This window comes from Trachypithecus francoisi, unplaced genomic scaffold (genome assembly GCF_009764315.1).
Source record: "Trachypithecus francoisi isolate TF-2019V2 unplaced genomic scaffold, Tfra_2.0 Lachesis_group3, whole genome shotgun sequence".
NCBI classification, from domain to species: Eukaryota; Metazoa; Chordata; class Mammalia; order Primates; family Cercopithecidae; genus Trachypithecus; species Trachypithecus francoisi.
In genome coordinates, this window is record NW_022681468.1 from 72,935,919 (window position 1) to 72,958,730 (window position 22,812).

General features: G+C 38.7%; 1 protein-coding gene and 1 pseudogene across 3 annotated transcripts in view; both read right to left on the reverse strand.

Annotated features, from left to right (window-relative positions):
• Positions 1 to 22,812, reverse strand: part of NPAS3 (neuronal PAS domain protein 3) — an 880,768-nt gene that overhangs the window by 784,809 nt on the left and 73,147 nt on the right. The window lies entirely within an intron of this gene.
• LOC117069535 overlaps positions 1,337 to 22,812 on the reverse strand; it is a 42,623-nt pseudogene continuing 21,147 nt past the window's right edge. Inside the window, exon 2 of the transcript XR_004431583.1 lies at positions 1,337 to 2,138. The product of XR_004431583.1 is annotated as a platelet-activating factor acetylhydrolase IB subunit gamma-like (transcript). The remainder of the gene's footprint in view (positions 2,139 to 22,812) is intronic.

The following is a 22,812-nucleotide window of genomic DNA, read 5'->3' on the forward strand; positions in this document are numbered from 1 at the left end:
GTTATAGATTTTGATTCTTCTTTAGCTCTCCACAAAATATGAAAAACCAGCAAAAAGAACACAGTGAACAGAGAGGAATGAAAAAAAAAAAAGGAAAATCACTTAGCACATTGTTGTTGCTATGTAGACTCCGTTAACATGAGTGACTTCTTCCCAAACCATTCACATGAACCAAAGTTAACTGAATAGCCACTGGATCCAAAACTACGGTAAAGACTGCAGATACAAGGAGGAACCATACAGAGTCCCTGCCCTAAGGTGGCTTACATTTAGTGAAGAACAGTTGATTAACATATAATTGCAAGTGAGCAAGGTAAGAGGTACACAGAAAGGTCAAACCAAACTTGAGGTATCTGAGATGTCCCAGAAAGTGGCGTCTATGCTGAGACCTAACAGTTGAATCAGGGCCAGCCAGAAGACTAGGTATGGGAGGACATGCTATGTTTTTGAATTGAATCATGGTCATCTTATGTAAACAATAATTTGAATTTGACATACACCTCTTATTGAGTTACCTAAAATCAACCTGTAATCTTGTTGCTTTTATAGTAGACAAGAGAATAGGCTGCTATTAGCAGTAAAGGCCTCAATGAAGAATAGGAAATTAAAACATCTTATTTTAAATAATCAAATTACAAATATCTCTTTTTCAATATTTTGACAATTCCCTATGGAACCTACTTGGCAACTGTATTAGTTCATTCTCACACTGCTATAAAAGCATATCTGAGACTGGGTAATTTATAAAGAAAAGGGGTTTAGTTGGCTCACAGTTCTGTGAACTGTACAGACTTCTGCTTCTGGGGAGGCCTCAGGAAACTTACAATCATGGCAGGAAGCAAAAGGGAAACAAGCACATCTTCACATGGCTATCAGGAGAGAGAAAGAATTAAGGAGGAAGTGCCACACACTTTTAAACCATCAGATCTCATGAGAATTCACTCGGGATCATGAGAACAGTAAGGAAGAAATCTACCCCATAATCCAAACACCTCCCACCAGATCCCTCCCCCAACACTGAGAATTATAATTCAACATGAGATTTGGGTGGGGACACAGAGCCAAACCATACCATAAGCTTATTAAGATCTCCCTGATATTTCCTAGCCTGGCAGACTTGCTCTCACCAACCTCTCTTGTAGGGGATAACCAGCAAGTTAACACCTGAACTATATCTATGATTGGGAGTAGGGCAGATTAGGAAGAAAGAACTAATACTGATACCTACTGTGTGCTTCATGCTTGGTGTGTTATATGTATTACATATTCAATTCTGGCAACAAGCCAGTAAGGCATATACTGATATTCCCTTTTTTTTTTTTTTTTTTTTTTTTTAACCGAGGAAGGAGAGTTTAATGTTGTGGGAAGGCAGCAGGATGCTTAGGGTGCGGGCTCCAGCAGGGGAGCACCTTGGCCCTGGTCTTGGGCCAGCAGACGCAGAAGCAGGGAGTGCAGAGCCCAGCAAACAGGTTTGTAGCCTAGGCGGCTCAGATGTAGGTAATCATACATGTCATGGTGGCTGATGGTGCCATCTGAGTGCACAAAGCCAGGGTCGGCATCTAGGAAGTGAGCCCGAGGGTGACCAGCCAGTGCTGCCCGTACCAGCTCATTCACCCGTCGGTTCTTCTCCCAAAGTGGGTTGGGATGCTGGCCTCGCGGAAGCAGACCCAGCACCACAACCCGGGCCTGGGGCTGCCGCTCATTCGCCAGTTGCACAGTGGCCTTGATGCCACCAGTCACCTGCTCTGCTGTGTGTCCGTGGTTGTTGGTGCCCACCCAGACCACCACAATCTTGGGTCGGATGTGTTCCAGCTCCCCATTCTCCAGCCGTCACAGTACATGCTGTGTGCCGTCACCACCGATGCCAAAGTTAAGTGCATGCAGAGGAGAAAAGAGCTCCCGCCAGATCTCGCACTGGTGCATTAGCTGGACCAAGGAGTCCCCGATGAAGACGACTTCGGGTGCCTTATCTTTGCTGTCAGCCACGAACCGATGGTGCAGGGACATCCAGCGCCCGTCTCCCTGTACGTCCTGCACCGGCGTGGGCTTGCTGGCTGGGTTCTCTTGGCGCCGCAGCTCCCGCGGAGGACGAAGGCCGATGCAGGGCGCCGCCTCCTCTCCAGGGACAGAAACCTTCACTTAGGAGGAAGGTGGAATCAGGCACCTTCGCTTCCCCCACGATGGCCGCGCAGTGGGCTCGCCCGGCGCTTCCGCCTCGGGCCGCGGACTCCCAGGCCGCGCACCGGGCACGGGGTGGGGGGAGGTGATATTCCCATTTTTAAGAATAGGACACAAGACTCAGAAACTTAAGAGTGCTTTATCCAAGGTCTTACAGTCAGTCAGTAGCAAAGCCAAGACCCAAACCTAGATTTGTCTGATCCCAAAAACTTCCTCAAAATCATTTAAGCCAGCTGCCTTCTACTTTCGAAAATCTCAGTGATCACTGTACCTGTGTAGTAGCAGCCTCCTGTGTTCTCTCCCTCTTTTATTATAAGCTTCTTATTTTAAAATCTATGAAGACACATATGTTACTTTTATCAGAGGGCATGGAGGCTCATTTCAAGAGCACCCTAACAATTTAGATATGCACAAATAGGTTAAGAATAGAATAGTTTAGAGAGCATAGCTATAGGATGTAGTTTAATGGCAAAACTATATCTGATTTATAACTCAGATTTTAAAAACATTATATGGGTATTGTGGTCTATAATACTGAAAAGATCCATTTTCTGCATGTTTGGTGTTTTCTGATTACAAAAGTAATACATTTTCATTATGAAGAGTTTGAAAACTACAGATACACATAAATGAAGTAAAAATTATCCATGATCCCAACATTCAGAATTAGCCTATGTGAACATTTTCATTGGTGTATTTCCTTATTCTTAGGTGTGTGTATTGAGATACATGTAATTTTCAGCTAAGATAAAAATTGTGAACAATGTTTTGTAAATAAATATTTTAATTTAACATTATACGGTAAGCATTTCTCTCAATCGCACAGTATTCAAAAACATGATTTTCAATTAATTGAAGGTATCTTATTTTACAGACTCATGCTGCTCAATATGGTAGCCACTAGAGACATGTGATGATTTAAATATATTACTTGGGAGGCCAGGCACAGTGGCTCACACCTGTAATCCCATCACTTTGGGAGGCCGAGACGGGCAGATCACGAGCTCAGGAGTCTGAGACCAGCTTGGCTAACCTGGAGAAACCCCTTCTCTACTAAAAATACAAAAATTAGCCAGGTGTGGTGGTGGGCGCCTGTAATCCCAGCTACTCTGGAGACTGAGGCAGGAGAATTGCTTGAACCCAGGAGGCAGAGGTTGCAGTGAGCCGAGATCATGTCACTGCACTCCAGCCTGGATGACAGAGCAAGACTCTGTCTTGGGGGGGGGAAAATATATGTGTGTATATATATACACACACACACACACATACATATACATATATACACACATATACATACACATATATACACATACACACATATATACACACACATATACATATATTACTAGAATGTGTATTGCTATTGTTCTGTCCAAAATTCCTACCAAGTTACTCTTCTGCCAAAAACAAACTAAAGTGTCTGGTTTTCCTTCAATTTATCCATACTATGAACATCTAAGGGCCACATCAGTGTCCTTTTTTCATCTTTGCACCCCTACATTAGTGGCCGACATACAGTAAACGTTCAATAAGTATTTGCTGAGTTGATCTAAATGTATGCCTATGAGAGACCCACTGGATAATAAGGCCAGACTACAGATGGTGGATTTTTGCATGCTCTGTAAATACATGCACAATAAACAAACAAATCTAGGCTCTCAATTGTAATATAGTATTTAAAAATGCAAAAGAATACTCAAGACAAAAGCTCTATCATTACTTTATACCAAAAGCAGGAAAAGATGTTTCCTAAAACCTCAAAACTACTAAAGGATTTTAATGTCTAATATGAAAATGATGCATTCTGAATACTCTTCCCATCCACTTTACCAATGCTACATTCAGGTTATTATAAAACTAGAGAATCAATCCACCTTTATAATGCATTTTTAGAATGTATTAGAATGACAATAATTGTTAACAGCCTACAGATCTATTTCCAGCAGCAGAAAGCATCAACACATGTATGAAAAAAGGTGATTCTGACTCAAAGTCAAATTAGGAAATAAGGGCCGGGCGCGGTGGCTCAAGCCTGTAATCCCAGCACTTTGGGAGGCCGAGGCGGGCAGATCACGAGCTCAGGAGTCTGAGACCAGCTTGGCTAACCTGGAGAAACCCCTTCTCTACTAAAAATACAAAAATTAGCCAGGTGTGGTGGTGGGCGCCTGTAATCCCAGCTACTCTGGAGACTGAGGCAGGAGAATTGCTTGAACCCAGGAGGCAGAGGTTGCAGTGAGCCGAGATCATGTCACTGCACTCCAGCCTGGATGACAGAGCAAGACTCTGTCTTGGGGGGGGGAAAATATATGTGTGTATATATATACACACACACACACACATACATATACATATATACACACATATACATACACATATATACACATACACACATATATACACACACATATACATATATTACTAGAATGTGTATTGCTATTGTTCTGTCCAAAATTCCTACCAAGTTACTCTTCTGCCAAAAACAAACTAAAGTGTCTGGTTTTCCTTCAATTTATCCATACTATGAACATCTAAGGGCCACATCAGTGTCCTTTTTTCATCTTTGCACCCCTACATTAGTGGCCGACATACAGTAAACGTTCAATAAGTATTTGCTGAGTTGATCTAAATGTATGCCTATGAGAGACCCACTGGATAATAAGGCCAGACTACAGATGGTGGATTTTTGCATGCTCTGTAAATACATGCACAATAAACAAACAAATCTAGGCTCTCAATTGTAATATAGTATTTAAAAATGCAAAAGAATACTCAAGACAAAAGCTCTATCATTACTTTATACCAAAAGCAGGAAAAGATGTTTCCTAAAACCTCAAAACTACTAAAGGATTTTAATGTCTAATATGAAAATGATGCATTCTGAATACTCTTCCCATCCACTTTACCAATGCTACATTCAGGTTATTATAAAACTAGAGAATCAATCCACCTTTATAATGCATTTTTAGAATGTATTAGAATGACAATAATTGTTAACAGCCTACAGATCTATTTCCAGCAGCAGAAAGCATCAACACATGTATGAAAAAAGGTGATTCTGACTCAAAGTCAAATTAGGAAATAAGGGCCGGGCGCGGTGGCTCAAGCCTGTAATCCCAGCACTTTGGGAGGCCGAGACGGGCGAATCACGAGGTCAGGAGTTCGAGACCATCCTGGCTAACACGGTGAAACCCCGTCTCTACTAAAAAAAAAAAAAAAAAATACAAAAAGCTAGCCGGGCGAGGTGGCTGGCGCCTGTAGTCCCAGCTACTTGGGAGGCTGAGGCAGGAGAATGGCGTAAACTCGGGAGGCGGAGTTTGCAGTGAGCTGAGATCCGGCCACGGCACTCTAGGCCGGGCGACAGAGCGAGACTCCGTCTCAAAAAAAAAAAAAAAAAAAAAATTAGGAAATAAGATACATAGAAGAAATATGGAGATTAGGTCGCACCTTCCAATGAAAAAAATATTCATTCCAAAAGTGATGTCATGGGTCAGCAGTGAATCCAAGTAGAAGGTTAACATTTTGTCTCACTAGAAAAAAATGAATTTGACCTTGTAATATTGATATCACACAAAAAATACTGCAGACAGTTTTCTTTCTGAAAGCCTTCAGATTGCTTCTTGTCAAACCGTCTGTGTCAGAGATGTGAAATGTGATCTTAACTGGTAGCCATATTTGATGGTGGCAGCACAGAAGACAGGACTGGGAAAGGTTTTAGTGTGGCCTCTTTTCTTTTTTTTTTTTAAATTTGTGTTTGGCATTATTTTTGTTATGTCTGCTCAGAAGAGTGCAGATGTCTTTGAGGGCAGCTCTCAGGCAGAATTGCTTCTTTTTGTAAAACTGTTAACAGTTTTAGATTAAAAATTTAAAGGCAGTAGATTCTGTCTGAACTCAGAAAGGCAAAGTCACCTACCTCAACTTTTGGTAAAGCACAGCAACTCACTGTAAAGCAACCACAGAACAAAAACTTCCAACATGACACTGGCAAATAAAAAGCTATCATGATTTTGATGAACGTTAATAATAGTAAAATATATTATTTATCCTTTTAAATATTTACAATGAATTAGGGGAAGGAGAGCATTACAAAGTTTTTAAACAGGCACTAATTAAACAAATGAGTTGGGTTTTCTTATACAAAAGTAATATTTTTTAATCTCCAAGAATGTATAATTTCTAACAACTTTAATGGAAATGTCCTGCAGGATAATATTTAAGCAGGTTATATAGACTTTTTCTTCAAAAATCAAAGTATATGCTCCAATGTATTTTTCAAGTTATTTCGTATCGACTTGTAACCTCTATCTTCATTATTTTCCCATAGGCAGAAAGTTTATGCCTTATACTTTGTAAACAAAGGTAAATATACTTTTCAAAGGCCAATCACAAGATTCCTCTGACATGGTTAAATATGTAGTAGGTGAGCAGGAGGCTACAGAGAGGCAGCCTGGTGAATAAGGTGGGAAAAGTACAGGGTTTGGGATCTGATAGATGCAGGTTGCAATGTCCAGCCTGTGACTTCCGCCATACCACCTAACCTCCACAAGTCTCCATTTAGTTTCCTCATCAGTGCACTGGGGATGATAATACCTACCTTGACATGTAGTTTTATGGGATAGCCTTTACAGGTATAAAATACATGTCATAATCAATCGTAACAGTTATTGTTCTATTACCACTCCTCCAATTATTATATTGGCTCTTGCTATGAGAACCTAATTGGTAAAAGCATGTTACAGTCAACAACACAAAATATCTTATTTATTATCTAAGTTAATGTTAAATTAAATATATACAAAGACTAAAAGTGCCAAGGGGCTCAGAAGAGAAAGGAACACAAGGGTGCAAATAATTAGGGATGACTTCAGTGGGAAGGGACTTGATCTTCGCTTTGAAAAATAGGTGGGATTTAGGAAGTTTAGAGGGGCAAGAGGGTGAGTGCACACATGTGAAAGGCATTTTTATGTGAAAATCTCTGGTTACTAAAACCATGTACAGCCCAAACCAAATGTGTCTGTAGGCTGGTTTTGACGCCTGGGCCATAATTTGTGACTCCTAATGTGCAAGAAATACACACATTTGGAGAAAACAAGGAAACTACTCAGGGACTTAGGTGAAGTAGTAATAGTAAAAATAACTCCCACTTACTGAACAACTGCTATGTGCCAACTGCCCTCAGTGTCTCAATTTCCTCTTCTGTAAAATGGGGATAGTCGTTCTTAATTCAGGGAAATCACCTAGAACATTTCCTAATCTTTGTAAGCATTGAAACACTGGCTTTGATTTTCACGCTGCAGCTGCTGCTGCTGCTGCTCCAGTACCAGGCCCTCTGCAAGGCACTTTCCATAAGGAACATCCTCTACTTCTCACGATAATCCTTCAAGCCACATAGCAACAGATTGGAGGCAGTGGTTAGAATAGAATAGAGTTGAACATACAAATGTCAGACCTGGCCAGGCACAGTGGCTCACGCCTGTAATCCCTGCACTTTGGGAGGCTGAGGCAGGTGAGGTCAGGAGTTCGAGACCAGTCTGGGCAACATGATGAAACCCCGTCTCTACTAAAAATACGAAAAATTACCTGGGCGTGGTGGCATGCACCTGTAATCCCAGCTACTCAGAAGGCTGAGGCAGGAAAATCGCTTGAACCCAGGAGGCAGGGGTTACAGTGATTCGAGATCACGCCACTGCAATCCAGTCTGGGCAATAAGAGTAAAACTCCATCTCAAAAAAAAAAAAAAATGAATGAAAAATGTTGAACTTGATATGGTAAAAGGAATCACTGATGAACAGCATTAGGCAGACCAATATTTTTTGAAGATTGGGGTGGCAGGAGCAGGCTAGCTGGGAAGCAAAAGAGCCACTGAGATCCTTGCTGTCCAGGCAATGAGATTCTGAGAGGCACTTTGAGGGTTGTAGAAATGGGGTGGAGAGATTTTTTTTTTCTGATACCAAAAAAATGGGTATGACATAATGTCTTTATGATTCACCACCATTTATCAAGTGCTTAAAATGTGCCAAGCAATGTGTTCAACGCTTTTATGCTAATTATATCACTGAATTTTCCCTGCATTACTCTGGGTAGTTACCATTAACATTTGCATTTTTCAGATGAGTAAATTGGGACTAAAGTTTACATCACTTTTCCACGGTAATACAGCTGGCTAGCAGTGGGGCCAGGATTTGAATTCAGATTTGTCTGACCCCAGAACCAGCCCTCTTGGCCTCTACACTGCCAGTTCTCGTATGGCAATGTTTATGATGATAAATACACCATCTGGTTGTAAGAATTAATTGATATTGATTTCTTTGTTCTTCAGAATGTATCTCTTTGGTATCTGAAGTTTTACTCTGTACTAGATATTGTCAAGGCATACCCATTTTTAAACAAAGAATGCAAATTCCAATTGCCAGTCATCAATATTTTGAAAAATATAATACTGACAAGACATTTCTGTCAAGGTATATACATATCTGTGGTTATTTTCATGAAAATAAACTTATTCATGAAAATAATTATTGCTCTTCTCCATTGGGTCCAGGTTTGTAATCAGATGGAAAAGAGACTCATATAAAGGCAAAGCAAAAGAAGTTTCTATATGGCAAAATCAAAAAGTTAATTTCATGAAACCAGCTGTTTTAAATGGGGTTGTTTAGAAGGCATTGTTCATATCTATTTAAATAGACCCCAGCCCGACCAAAATGTTAATCTGTCACTTCTAACTGATCCTTTACAAAACCTTAGACCACTGCTTACAAAAGGAATGTAGTTTATTACAGTTGTTGCACTCCAAATGAATATTGATTTCAATCTCAGAATGCTATGAAAGGACTTGCATCAATTACACAGTACATCAGAGTCATAATGCAAGTTACCTAGTTCCAATGATGCACACAGCAAATCAATCCTTCACTTTCACACACCTTTGAAGAGACACCAGCCACCAAGAGCTTCCTTTATCTAAACCTTAAAATAATCCATGCAGTGCAAAGTGGTGATAGAAAAGGAAACCATCACTAGTTTTTTTTAAAAGCCATAGGCTACTGTCAGAAAGCCATTATAATTACTCCCTTTCAAGTGGGCTGTGTGTTAATACAAATACAAATGAGGGGGTAAAAAAATGAAGCCTTAATGACAGCATTATGAGGGGAGGTTTCTCCTTTACATTATTTATTTATTCAATGGAAAATTATTTGGCAATTATGATAAAGCAACTAGAGGACAATGACTTTCTTTTGAATCACTAATTAAAATGCTGATTGCCCATGGAGTGAGATGTGCAGTTATGGTCAAACAAGAACTTTCATTGTGCTAAACAGCTTGGGCTGGCCTGACACCTGGGTGGGGTGGCGAGGTATGAATCAAACACATTTCATTACTAAAATCAGACTCATTTTTATTCAGCAAAATTGTAACAGAATGTTATGAATCTGGGCAAGATAATACTGTAGCCAGTAATCTTAAGAGATTAAAAAGAAAGAAAACCCAAGTTCTAAAATGAATAACCTTATGAAGTCTAAGAGTATATTTGATACATATCAAGTAGCTTTTGATGTGAAAGGTTTTTTTTTTTATAAATTTGCACTTCCTGTGTTCTTAGCTCTCTCTACAAGTTACCTTTATGTGCATACAAACGTCAAAGAAATGTCACCTTCTTAACTCAATATAAATGCTCTTTAAACACAGATGATTTCCCTTCAATAAGGGAAGAAATGTCTTACAATTAATTGTGAAGAGGAAATTGCCTTTCTTGTAACCTAATGAATTCAGAGCTTTAAATTTTACTAAAATCATGGTTTTCCCAATAACACTGAAATACTCATCATTTTTGAAAACGAAAAATATATTTCTTATACTTTCAACTTGTTTACATTCTTAAAAATTCAATTAAATTTATAAAGTTAAAGGAGAGTAGGTGCCTTTTTTTTTTTTTTAACTTGACCATTGGAAGTTTTATTGGTTAAAATAATTTAAGATAACATTTTGACTATTATGATTAAATATAATATTATTACTATGTAAAAGCTAACTTTTTTACAGAATACCTATTATACATCAAGCACTGTATTTAAATATCTACATGCCATAGCTCATTTACATGTCGCATTGATACTTTGACATGGATATTATTCCTATTTTAAATATTCCAAAGCTGAAACTTAAAGAATAATAGCTCGCTCACAGCTAATCATCTGGAAGGGGAACCTAGATCTTTGCCACCAGAGCCCAAGTTATTTCCACGCTGCTATACCATCTTAAGCTGCTTTCTGTGTTAGCTCTTTCTCTCAGTGTGTCAATGAACAATTCTGTTTCTTTTTTTTTTTATTACTATTATCTATTGAGGCTTATCATACATCAGATGCCATTCAAAGCACTTTTGTAATAACACTCATCATTAGAAAATACATTCTTTTCAAAGATTGTATCTTCTCTCACAGAAGAATAAATTTTTAGATTTAGAAGAGAATTGAGAGCTCATTTACCCCCATCCAATTTGGAAATTTCCTCTATTGTATCTCTCAGAAAGTCCTGCCTCTGCCATGACTTGGAGAAGATGATGTTTATCACCCTGAAAAGACCATCCCACTTTAAACGGTTCTGAAGGTCAGCAAAAAAATGCAAAAGTCAAATTGGACTTCCCATCAGTTCTACCCTTGGAGCCCATTCTGCCACTGGAGCATCACAAGATAGATCGATCCCTCTTCCAAATGACACCCTTCAAATATTTTAAGACAGCATTCATGCTTCCTTCAAAGTTTCCACTTTTCCAAACTTATTATCGCTAGTTCTTCCAGCTAGTCCCTTTGTAACTTTGTGTCCACCTCCACAATCCGTCCCTCTTAACAAACTGGAGAAAAAGAAAAAGATACATATTCTAGATATGGTCAAATTATTCAAGAGTAATGGGACCAGTTTCTTTTTTTGTTTGCTTGTTTTTTCTGTTTCTAATTTTTAAAGCCATGACACGACAATGAATCATATTCATCTCACAGTCAACGAAAACATTTAGATCAATTTTATGCAAATGATTTAATAAAAGTACAAATTTTATGAACTTTACATTTATTGCTCCTAGATTTCATTTTCTTTGTCCATTATTAATCCTAATGAAATCTATTTCTGTCCACTTGATGCTATTTAATCTCTCTAAGGCTTAGTTTTTTCATGTATAAAACATTTAGTACAGTAAATTCTAAATAAGCACTAGCTACCATTTAGGGGATATTTCACAAATGAAAAAACTAAGGCACAGAGAGGTTCAGTAATTTTCTCAAGGTCACTCAGGTAATGACAGGGCCAGGCTTTAAGTTTAGACCACCCTTAACTCCCACACCATCAATGACTATTCCTCTTAATTTTCTGACTTGTAAAACATGAACAAATGGGACTGTGATAAACTGTTGAACAGAACCATACTGAAGCAGCATCTCTTTAAAGACCAGACTTCTATTTGATTATCTCTAGGAGATCATTTGCTCAAAAACCCATAAATCCCTCACCATACAATACATGTATTCACAAAATGCCCACAACCAGAATATAATTTCTCATTTCTCAGTGACTTGCAAAAACTGAGATACACTATGCCCTGGGAATTTTTCTACTCTAGGTTCAGTAATCATTTTTTAAAAAAGGAAATGAGGTTAGCTTGGCATCCTGGCTGGCATCTAATGACTACTGTCTTTCCTCAAGAGCGTCAATTCATCCATTTAGTAGTTCCCATCACAGAATATGTCTAATTTTAGGCATCCATTTGTTTCAAAATATCAGGAAATTGGCTCATCTCTCCTCTTTTCTGGATTTTCCAAAGTTTTCCAAGAGTGATTCCACAATCCCAGCTGAAAATTCCATTAGTGCCATGAGATGAATCTGTAGCGACTTAAGGCAGCTAGGAGCTCATTTAGAATCTCTACACTTACTTGAGGTTTTCAGGTTCTTTTAGTTACGGTTGTGCTGCCCTTTCTAATTTGAAAAACCATTATCCTTTACAGAGAAAACAGATATTAAATAGAATTTAGTAGTGTTTCTTTCTCTGTAGTCATCTTTTAACATTATACCATCTGTTTCAAACAATGCAAATCGGCAAATATTTATGAAACGCCTGGAATGTGCAAATATTTTTTATGAGAATGAGAGGAACACAAAGATGACACAGTGTGCTTAAAAATTAGGAAGGAGGTGGGGCAGAAGGCTGCAAGTGGAGTTATAGAGAAATAAATGGTTAAGTATTTTGTAAAAGAGAAATGAATGCACAGGAAAACAAAAAAAACTGCTACAGGATCCCATAGAGAAGGTGCCAATTAAGCAATGGGTTAGGTCTTTTTTTTTTTTTTTTCCTTTTTTTCTGTTTCCATACACAACTTTAAATCTTTTTTCATGGTTCTATATTTTACATGTGTACTCTGAAAACTGGTGTGTGAGGCTTTAGACAACCACTCTCCTTTTCTTTGTTATCAATTATTGTCAGAATTTTATTATTAGAGCCTCCCACATCCACAGGCCATCACTCAATCACCTTTTCATTCATTCATTCATTTATTCCATGAATATTGCCATGTCCACTAAATACCACTCAGTCTTTTACAGTCTTAAGTCATGGAATTACACATATCACATTTTTAGATTATCTCCCATGGGCCAAGTGCTACAGAGCCACTAGCTCTATATTTAAGGGGCAAAAAATTTTTTCATTTGTATTGTTTAAAAATCTGCTGCATAAATTCTCAGTTACAGTTCTAGCTATATACAGTCTTCACTTGACCAACAAATTCTCCCTTAATTTAGAATTAAGTTGAGAGTATTCAATTAATCCATTGTTTCCTCAATCATTTGAGAGATTGTTTTTTAGGGCAAAGCATCAATTTTTCAAATTTTGGGAGACAATCTGTAGAGATGAAATTCCCCGACATTACTATACCTACACGATTGACAGTTTTACAATCCCAACAATTAAAACATTATTGATTTCAAAAAGTAGCCAAAAACTACTCTTTTCAATTATTTTATCCATACCCAATCTACTCAAATATGTTTTGATACTTCTGGGATTTAAAAATATTACTTAAATACTATTTATATTGTCAAAGTAATAGATGTTTACTGTTGAAACATTTAAAACTATAAAGAAGCAGAAAACAATTACCCACAATTTTACTGCCTGTAGGTAATTTCTTTAGCATTTTAGTGTATTTCCTTCTTGAGAATATGTAGGGGTGTGTATATGAATACACACACTTGTCTGTGTATGTATATATATTCTGTGTGTGTATGTATGTGTGAGCACTGCATGTGCATCTATATAATACATAGTGGGTCCTCTGCATTTTTTTAATCTGCTTCTTGCAAAGAGAAAGGTTAGTCCTTACATTGTAAGTCCTTCCCCTTAATCCTTGGGACAAGATTGGCTCACACTCCTTATGCTGTATTTTAGTTTTCTGCTTAAAACCTCTACTTTATACTCAGCATACAGATATCTGACGGTATTAATTCCATCCCCATTATTACTATGGTTTCCAGAGAATTTTCAGGACCTTCATTCACCCCTCCTTTTTGTTAGTCAGTTATTAATTTTAAGTTTTGCTTAGTTTTATTTTCTTCTCTTTACTAGCCCCATATTTCAATTTAAAACCCTCTTGGTCCTAACAACAAGCCACCCATGAAGGTCATTCTTCCCAATCCTGAAAACTTGAAAAACAGAAGATGGTTCATCTCAAACCTTGTAAGTTAGAATCTAGAACTTTAGAGATACATTCTCAAGCCTTTCTAACCATCTCACTCCTAAATACACTGATCAGCAGAAGTGGTAGCACCCCCTGGCTTCAAAGAGATTTAACAGACCAGTCATTAATTCTCATATTCTCACTCCAAGAATGTAGTCTATATTTCATAAAGCCATTTCTGATCTACATACAACCTCCTGCCACTTCCCAAGAGAGACTACTGCTAGTATCTGGAGTGTACCGAGTACGAGTACTCTGCAACTCAGCACCTGTGAATACTCCTCACTGCTGGGCACAGTACAGGGCAGTGCTTCCTCTGAAGGCCCGGCTCATGCTCCAAGGGAGTCTCCTACATCTGCTGTGCAGCTCTGGTGAGGCAGAGGTACCTCTTCTCTTTCCATGTGGAATCAAGTTCCTATGCTCACCAACCTCTTGATACTGGTTTATAATTTCCCGCTGATGTTCTTTTCTTCTTGGAATGTTTATTCCATTCATTTTGCCCTCATCAAAAAATAATCTAAGAAGTAATGTTATTACCCAGGTACCTAAAATAAGCAAACCTTCTCTTTCCACAGTTCAACAAATTTATTACTAAAAAGAATAAATATGACTTGTTATTTTAATATACTAAGTTTTCACTATGTGTCATTTAGTCATTTACGATATATCATATATCACATTGCAAAGACTATATTCGTAATTATTTTCATAAAAGGATGTGATCATTATCTGAAGATTAGTTCAAATGAATGGTATAATATTTTATTACAATTGTGGCATTTGAGTAGCTTATTTTATATTGAGGATACTAATTAGACGTGTATCTCTACAACTTTAGCAGGAACAAAAAACAAATTTATATTTCTCTACAATTATTTATATATTTTTCATACTAAAAGCATATTATGAAATAGAATCCTTGAACAAATAGTATACTCGATAAATAAACAATTCCTTTCATTATCTGTGTCTCTGCCATAAAAATGCATCTTAGCATCCTCCCCAAATAACGTGACAAAGTAACATTTTAATATTAGCTAAAAATTAACATATTTTTCTTTGCCTTTTCTAAACAGATTATGGGAATAATTTTTTAAATATGCTTTTCTGATTTGAGTAAGACCTTATGGGAAGTAAGGAGTAAGGTCAGCTCTACTGATCCTGCACTGAAGATGTTTTAAATTTTTTTTGTTGTTCACTTGGACATATATAGAAAAGTGGAAATAGTTTTATTTCTTTTTTCAGCTTATTTTATTGTGACATTTCCATGTTGTTACTGACATGAAAAGAAAATGACAAAAATTCTGGAGAGCAGTTTGACAATATTTATCCAAATTTAAATGCATATTCCACCTCTCTAATTTATCCTAACAAATCTAGTAACTGACACATACACAAATGCAAAAAGATATCCACATCATTGTTTATAAAAACAAAATATTGAAATCAGGTTAAACATCCATTAATAAAGAACTGCTTACATAAAATAATATGCAGTTAAATAGTGTGCAACTATAGAAAATGTTGATGTAAAGATTTCTAAAATACGTTATTAATTTTTTAAAAGCATAGTAAGATCAACATGTACAGTAAAATATATTTTAAATGCATGGATGTATAAAAATTTTATAAGATTATTACCAAATTTTTTTAAATGTTTATATTTCTGTGAAGTGGGATAACAGGTTTTTGTCTTTAAATTTCTGTACACTGTGTGGCATACAATAAGTATGTATTACATTTAAAATCAAAAAAGGGAGATACTAGAACTATCCAAAATGTAAATTTTCCTTTAAATTCATTATCTTAAATTAATTAAAATGAGCCAAAATACATGATTCCAAATTCCATTTAAGACTTTTTCTTTAAATAGAAATGCTAAGTCTGGATCATTTTAAAACATTTATAAGAGAATCTGACATAAACCTTTAATAACTAGAAAAATAGACAAGACAACCTCTCGGGATAAAGAGCTCCATGTATTTATGAAGTAACAGCCAACATTCTCATTTGTTGTATGATGAAACCATCTAATCTGATCTGCATGTATTCTTTGGGTATGGAGAAACTGAGTGAAGAATATAATACTTTTTCTAACTTATTTCACTCATTGAATCAGTATATCTTATTAGCAAGCAGACAAAGGTCCAGTGGAGTTGACTTCGAATTTGCCAGCCCACAAGGGTATGGACAATTTTCAGTCAGAAAATCCATCTATTCCCACTGCTTTCTCAGTTCCCAAGAACACTCAAATTCCACTAATCATGATAGTAATCAACAGATCTGAACAGTGAATTCTCTTTCATGCTTTGCCACTGTTCATACATAAACATGTTAATCAAAAGATATGACTTTGGGCCAGGCGCAGTGGCTCACGCCTGTAATCCTAGCACTTTGGGAGGCCGAGGCGGGTGGAATGCCTGAGCTCAGGAGTTCAAGACGAGCCTGGGGAACATGGTGAAACCTCATCTCTACTAAAAATACAAAAAATTAGCCAGGCATGGTGGTGGGCACCTGTAATCCCAGCTACTTGGGAGGCTGAAGCAGGAGAATGTCTTGAACCCGGGAGGCAGAGGTTGCAGTGAGCCGAGATTGCGCCACTGTACTCCAGCCTGGGCGAGAGAGTGAGACTCCATCTCAAAAAAAAAAAAAAAAAGATATGACTTTGAGGCCAAAAACATTATATACGTTTCCTGATACCATTTAGTTTGAAGATTCTCATGGGGTCTAAATCTGAAAAGTGAATCTCTAAGTTAAAAGACAGAAAACAAAAATCATGGTTCCTGCTATTTAGCAAGTTAATAGTTCTCTTTAAACTTTGGTTACATGCACCAATACAAGCCTTCATTGCAATAATCAGCCAATATTAGAAATTGAATATTTGAAGTAGATAGCAACTAAAAACTTTGTTTTGTGCAAGTAGGGGTCTAATTCTCTTCCACTCTACACCCCTAACACTTGAGAAAAAAAGCTAAAACCTATAATAAGTGTGATAAAACTCACAGTGCTCTTACATCATTAGAGAAATTATAAGGGATAGGGCAAGGCTGCTTTTTAATTGTTCTGTGCAGAGGCCTGGATGCTGGAGGGAGGACACAGGTTGGAAAGAGGAAGGCCAGTAAAGGCAGGCACAGCCCCAGGTCTCACTCAACCTGAGAAGCACCACTTCTATCTGTTCTACATGCTGGACTCCTGCGTACGATTTTATTTGGAGAAACAGGCCTATTGCTAAGCGGGGAAAGGAAGAAGAAAAAAGAAAGAAAAGAAAAAATCTTTGAGGTAAAAAAGCACATGAACCCTGGCCTAGAAATCTAACTGAGAAAACTGAATTTTTTATTCATGTCTGCCACAAACCAAGAGTACACCTTGGGCAGGCCATCTCAATTCTCACAGCCTGCAATTAGAAGCAACACTGAAGTGGAGGAAAAGGCACCAAAAGCAAAAACAAGGAAGGGAAGGAAGGAACCTATCTGGTTTATAATTAAATTATTTTTTAAGCATAAGTAGGACATAAAGACTAAAGGCAATGGAAAAACAAGTAGGAAAAGCAGGACTCTGCTTTAGAAATTGCTCATTTCTCATGAATTACAGCAGGTCCTCCAACAATGTCATTTTGTTCAACCTCATTTCCTTATAATATTGATGAGGGAAAAACAAAACAAAACTGATTTCTAGCCAGGGCCACTGTCTGTGTGGAGTTTGCAACGTTCTCCACAAGTCTTTGTGGGTTTTCTCCAGGTTCTCTGATTTCCTTCCATATCCCAAGGTTACGCACATTAAGTGACCTGCTGGTAAGTCTACATTGTCTCAGTCTGAGTGAGTGTGAGTGTGTGAATGTACCCTGTGATGGGATCATGTCCTCTCCAGGGCTAGTCTCCACATTGTACCCTGAGGGGAGCTGCCAGGATAGGCTCTGGCTACTCATAACCCTGAATTTGAATAAGCGGGTTAGGAAATGAATGGATACAAATTATTGTCAAATAAAAATTAAAAAGTATACAAATGCATGGCGAAAAATGATGCAGTGTAAAAGTGCTCAATGTGCCACCATATCGGTTATTGTTTGTTTTTGAACTCCATGATGGTTCAAAGTGCTTCTTACAATGTTCACTTTTGCAAACATCTATTCCTCAATTTAACCCACCACCACAGTAACTACCATTACTCACATATTCAACAAAAGTTGCATAAATCATTAGTCGTTCTTAAATGTATTTAGAGCTCACATCTATGTCAATGTTTTTTCTTTTTTTTTGAGACAGGGTCTAGCTCTGTCACCCAAGCTGGAGTACAGTGGCATGATCCTAGCTCACTGCAGCCTCAAACTCCTGAACACAAGCAATCCCCCCACTTCAGCCTCCCGAGTAGCTGGGACTACAGGTGCATGCCACTACTCCCAGTTATTCTTTTTTTTTTTTTTTTTTTTTGCCCAGGCTGGTCTTGAAAGTCCTGATCCCAAGTGATTCTCCCTCCTTGGCCTCCCAAAGCACTGAAATTATAGGCATGAGCCACTATGCCCAACCTACTTCAATGTTTAATATTAGAAGAGCTTGCAGTCTTTATTTAGAAGCTTGGTGATGTTTCTGCAACCAGAAATATCTCGTAGGAACTTAATTCTTATTTATACCAATTTCATATCAATTAGCCTATCATAAAATTGTTATCATTATATATCATTTTGCTTACAGCTTCCAACAATGTATCAATGGCATTAAGTGAGGGCTTATTGTATTTGTAAGTATGTACCTTCTGAAATAGATTGGCTCAAAGTTAGTCTGAAGGCTGTCTTGTCCACTTCTCACTTTGACTACTGAAACTATAAACATTGGTACTTTTAGAACGCTACTGCCAAATATAATAGGTATGCAGTTACATTTCAATGAAAAAGAGGATCTCTCACAACCTATCCCCCTGGTTATGACCTACATCTGTACGGACGTTCTCCACCCTGGATGTAAACAGAGAGGTTCATGCTAACCATGCAACATCTCCTTCATCCAGAGTTTAGGGTATAGCCAGTAGAATAAATGTTGAGGTAATTAATTAAACTGGCTATTTGATGAGATGATAACATTTTATTTATTGGACTCTAAAATTTTATTGAATGTCTACTGTTTGCCTGACACTGTTCCATGCATTATCTCATTGCCTCATCCAATCCACACAGTACAATTATTATCCCCATTCTCTGAGGAAGTAACTGAATCGTGGAACGAATGCAATGAATCTTAAAGATTACACTGTCCAGTGCCTTTATTTTATGGTGGAGGAAAATGAGGCAAGGGGTTACTTAGTGTCAGAACCAGCACTAGACTATGGTTGTCCTCTGAGACTGCTTGGTCTTGGAGGTTTGGGGCTCTGGAGTTAGACAGAAAGTATTTACATACCTGCTTTGGCACTCACCAGCCATGTGTTCTTGGGCCCGTTATGTGATCTCTCTAAACCTTGGTTCCTCACCTTTATAATGAAGAAAAAGTGGTACTATGGCCTTGGACTTAGTGAGACGGAAAAGATAAGGGTGTGAAACACTTAGCATCTTGCCTGGCATAAAACTCTTGGTGAAAAAACAAGACTGTAGTATGACTCCTACCACTATTTATGCTACTGCTCATGCTTCCATTACACCAGCACCAGTATTAATGTCAATATTGTTGCCACTGTTATCATTACTACATTAGGCTCTTCTTCCAAACAGATGACTAAAGATGCTCTCTACCTCACCATCATTGATTGCAATCACTCTCCTTCCTGAAATCAGCCTTTCCATCTCCCCATATCAATCCAAACTTTGCACTGAGGCCCAAATCAAGACACAATTCTCTCAAGAAGCTGACCCTCAACTGTTAGAGCCCACAATGGTCCCCTAATCTGCTTTCCATATTACTGGATGCTTGCATTGGTTTAAAACTGTGATGTCTTTTGGTTTTATTTAATTCTTCTTATTCCCCAGTGAGGTGGCTTGCTCTTCCAGGAAAGAAGCTGTCATTCACATTTCTTTTATTATCATTTACTTTTTCTATACAGTGAGGAGCTGATAGTCAGCCCTCAAGAAATACTTGCTAGATTGAAAATAGAGTCTCAAGAAGTTTCCGGGGGAGCGGAGCAAGATGGCCGAATAGCAACAGCTCCAGTCTCCAACTCCCAGCGCGAGCGACACAGAAGTCTGGTGATTTCTGCATTTTCAACTGAGGTACTGGGGTCATCTCACTAGGGAGTGCCGGACAATCGGTGCTGGTCAGCTGCTGCAGCCTGACCAGCGAGAGCTGAAGCAGGGCAAGGCATCGCCTCACCTGGGAAGTGCAAGGGGGAAGGGAATCCCTTTTCCTAGCCAGGGGAACTGAGACACACAACACCTGGAAAATCAGGTAACTCCCACCCCAATACTGCGCTTTAAGCAAACGGGAACACCAGGAGAATATATCCCATACCTGGCCGGGAGGGTCCCACGCCCACGGAGCCTCCCTCATTGCTAACACAGCAGTCTGCTGCGATCTAACCGCAAGGCAGCAGCGAGGCTAGGGGAGGGGCGCCCGCCATTGCTAAGGCTTAAGTAGGTAAACAAAGCAGCTGGGAAGCTCGAACTGGGTGGAGCTCACAGCAGCTCAAGGAAACCTGCCTGTCTCTGTAGACTCCACTTCTGGGGACAGGGCACAGCTAAAAAACAACAGGGGAAGCAGCAGAGGCCTGTGCAGACGCGAACGACTCTGTCTGACAGCTTTGAAGAGAGCAGTGGATCTCCCAACACAGAGGTTGAGATCTGAGAACGGACAGACTGCCTGCTCAAGTGGGTCCCTGACCCCTGAGTAGTCTAACTGGGAGACATCCCCCACTAGGGGCAGTCTGACACCCCACACCTCACAGGGTGGAGTACACCCCTGAGAGGAAGCTTCCAAAGGAAGAATCAGACAGGTACACTCGCTGTTCAGCAATCTTCTATCTTTTGCAACCTCTGCTGCTGATACTCAGGCAAACAGGGTCTGGAGTGGACCTCAAGCAATCTCCAACAGACCTATAGCTGAGGGTCCTGACTGTCAGAAGGAAAATTATCAAACAGGAAGGACACTTATACCAAAACCCCATCAGTACGTCACCATCATCAAAGACCAGAGACAGATAAAACCACAAAGATGGGGAAAAGGGCAGAAAAGCTGGAAATTCAAAAAATAAGAGCGCATCTCCCCCTGCAAAGGAGCGCAGCCATCGCCAGCAACGGATCAAAGCTGGTCAGAGAATGACTTTGACGAGATGAGAGAAGAAGGCTTCAGTCCATCAAACTTCTCAGAGCTAAAGGAGGAATTACATACTCAGCGCAAAGAAACTAAAAATCTTGAAAAAAGAGTGGAAGAATTGACAGCTAGATTAATTAATGCAGAGGAGGTCATAAATGAAATGACAGAGATGAAAACCATGACACGAGAAATACGTGACAAATGCACAAGCTTCAGTAACCGACTCGATCAACTGGAAGAAAGAGTATCAGTGATTGAGGATCAAATGAATGAAATGAAGTGAGAAGAGAAACCAAAAGAAAAAAGAAGAAAAAGAAATGAACAAAGCCTGCAAGAAGTATGGGATTATGTAAAAAGACAAATCTACGTCTGATTGGGGTGCCTGAAAGTGAGGGGGAAAATGGAACCAATTGGAAAACACTCTTCAGGATATCATCCAGGAGAACTTCCCCAACCTAGTAGGGCAGGCCAACATTCACATTCAGGAAATACAGAGAATGCCACAAAGATACTCCTTGAGAAGAGCAACTCCAAGACACATAATTGCCAGATTCACCAAAGTTGAAATGAAGGAAAAAATCTTAAGGGCAGCCAGAGAGAAAGGTCAGGTTACCCACAAAGGGAAGCCCATCAGACTAACAGCAGATCTCTCAGCAGAAACTCTACAAGCCAGAAGAGAGTGGGGGCCAATATTCAACATTTTAAAGAAAAGAATTTTAAACCCAGAATTTCATATCCAGCCAAACTAAGTTTCATCAGTGAAGGAGAAATAAAATCCTTTACAGATAAGCAAATGCTTAGAGATTTTGTCACCACCAGGCCTGCCTTACAAGACCCTGAAGAAGCCCTAAACATGGAAAGGAACTACCAGTACCAGCCATTGCAAAAACATGCCAAAATGTAAAGACCATCGAGGCTAGGAAGAAACTGCATCAACTAACGAGCAAAATAACCAGTTAATATCATAATGGCAGGATCAAGTTCACACATAACAATATTAACCTTAAATGTTAATGGACTAAATGCTCCAATTAAAAGACACAGACTGGCAAACTGGATAAAGAGTCAAGACCCATCAGTCTGCTGTATTCAGGAGACCCATCTCACATGCAGAGACATACATAGGCTCAAAATAAAGGGATGGAGGAAGATCTACCAAGCAAATGGAGAACAAAAAAAGCAGGGGTTGCAATCCTAATCTCTGATAAAACAGACTTTAAACCATCAAAGATCAAAAGAGACAAAGAAGGCCATTACAAATGGTAAAGGGATCAATTCAACAGGAAGAGCTAACTATCCTAAATATATATGCACCCAATTCAGGAACACCCAGATTCATAAGCAAGTCTTAGAGACTTACAAAGAGACTTAGACTCCCACACAATAATAATGGGAGACTTCAACACTCCACTGTCAACATTAGACAGATCAACGAGACAGAAAGTTAACAAGGATATCCAGGAATTGAACTCAGCTCTGCACCAAGCGGACCTAACAGACATCTATAGAACTCTCCACCCCAAATCAACAGAATATACATTCTTCTCAGCACCACATCACACTTATTCCAAAATTGACCACATAATTGGAAGTAAAAGCACTCCTCAGCAAATGTAAAGAACAGAAATTATAACAAACTGTCTCTCAGACCACAGTGCAATCAAACTAGAACTCAGGACTAAGAAACT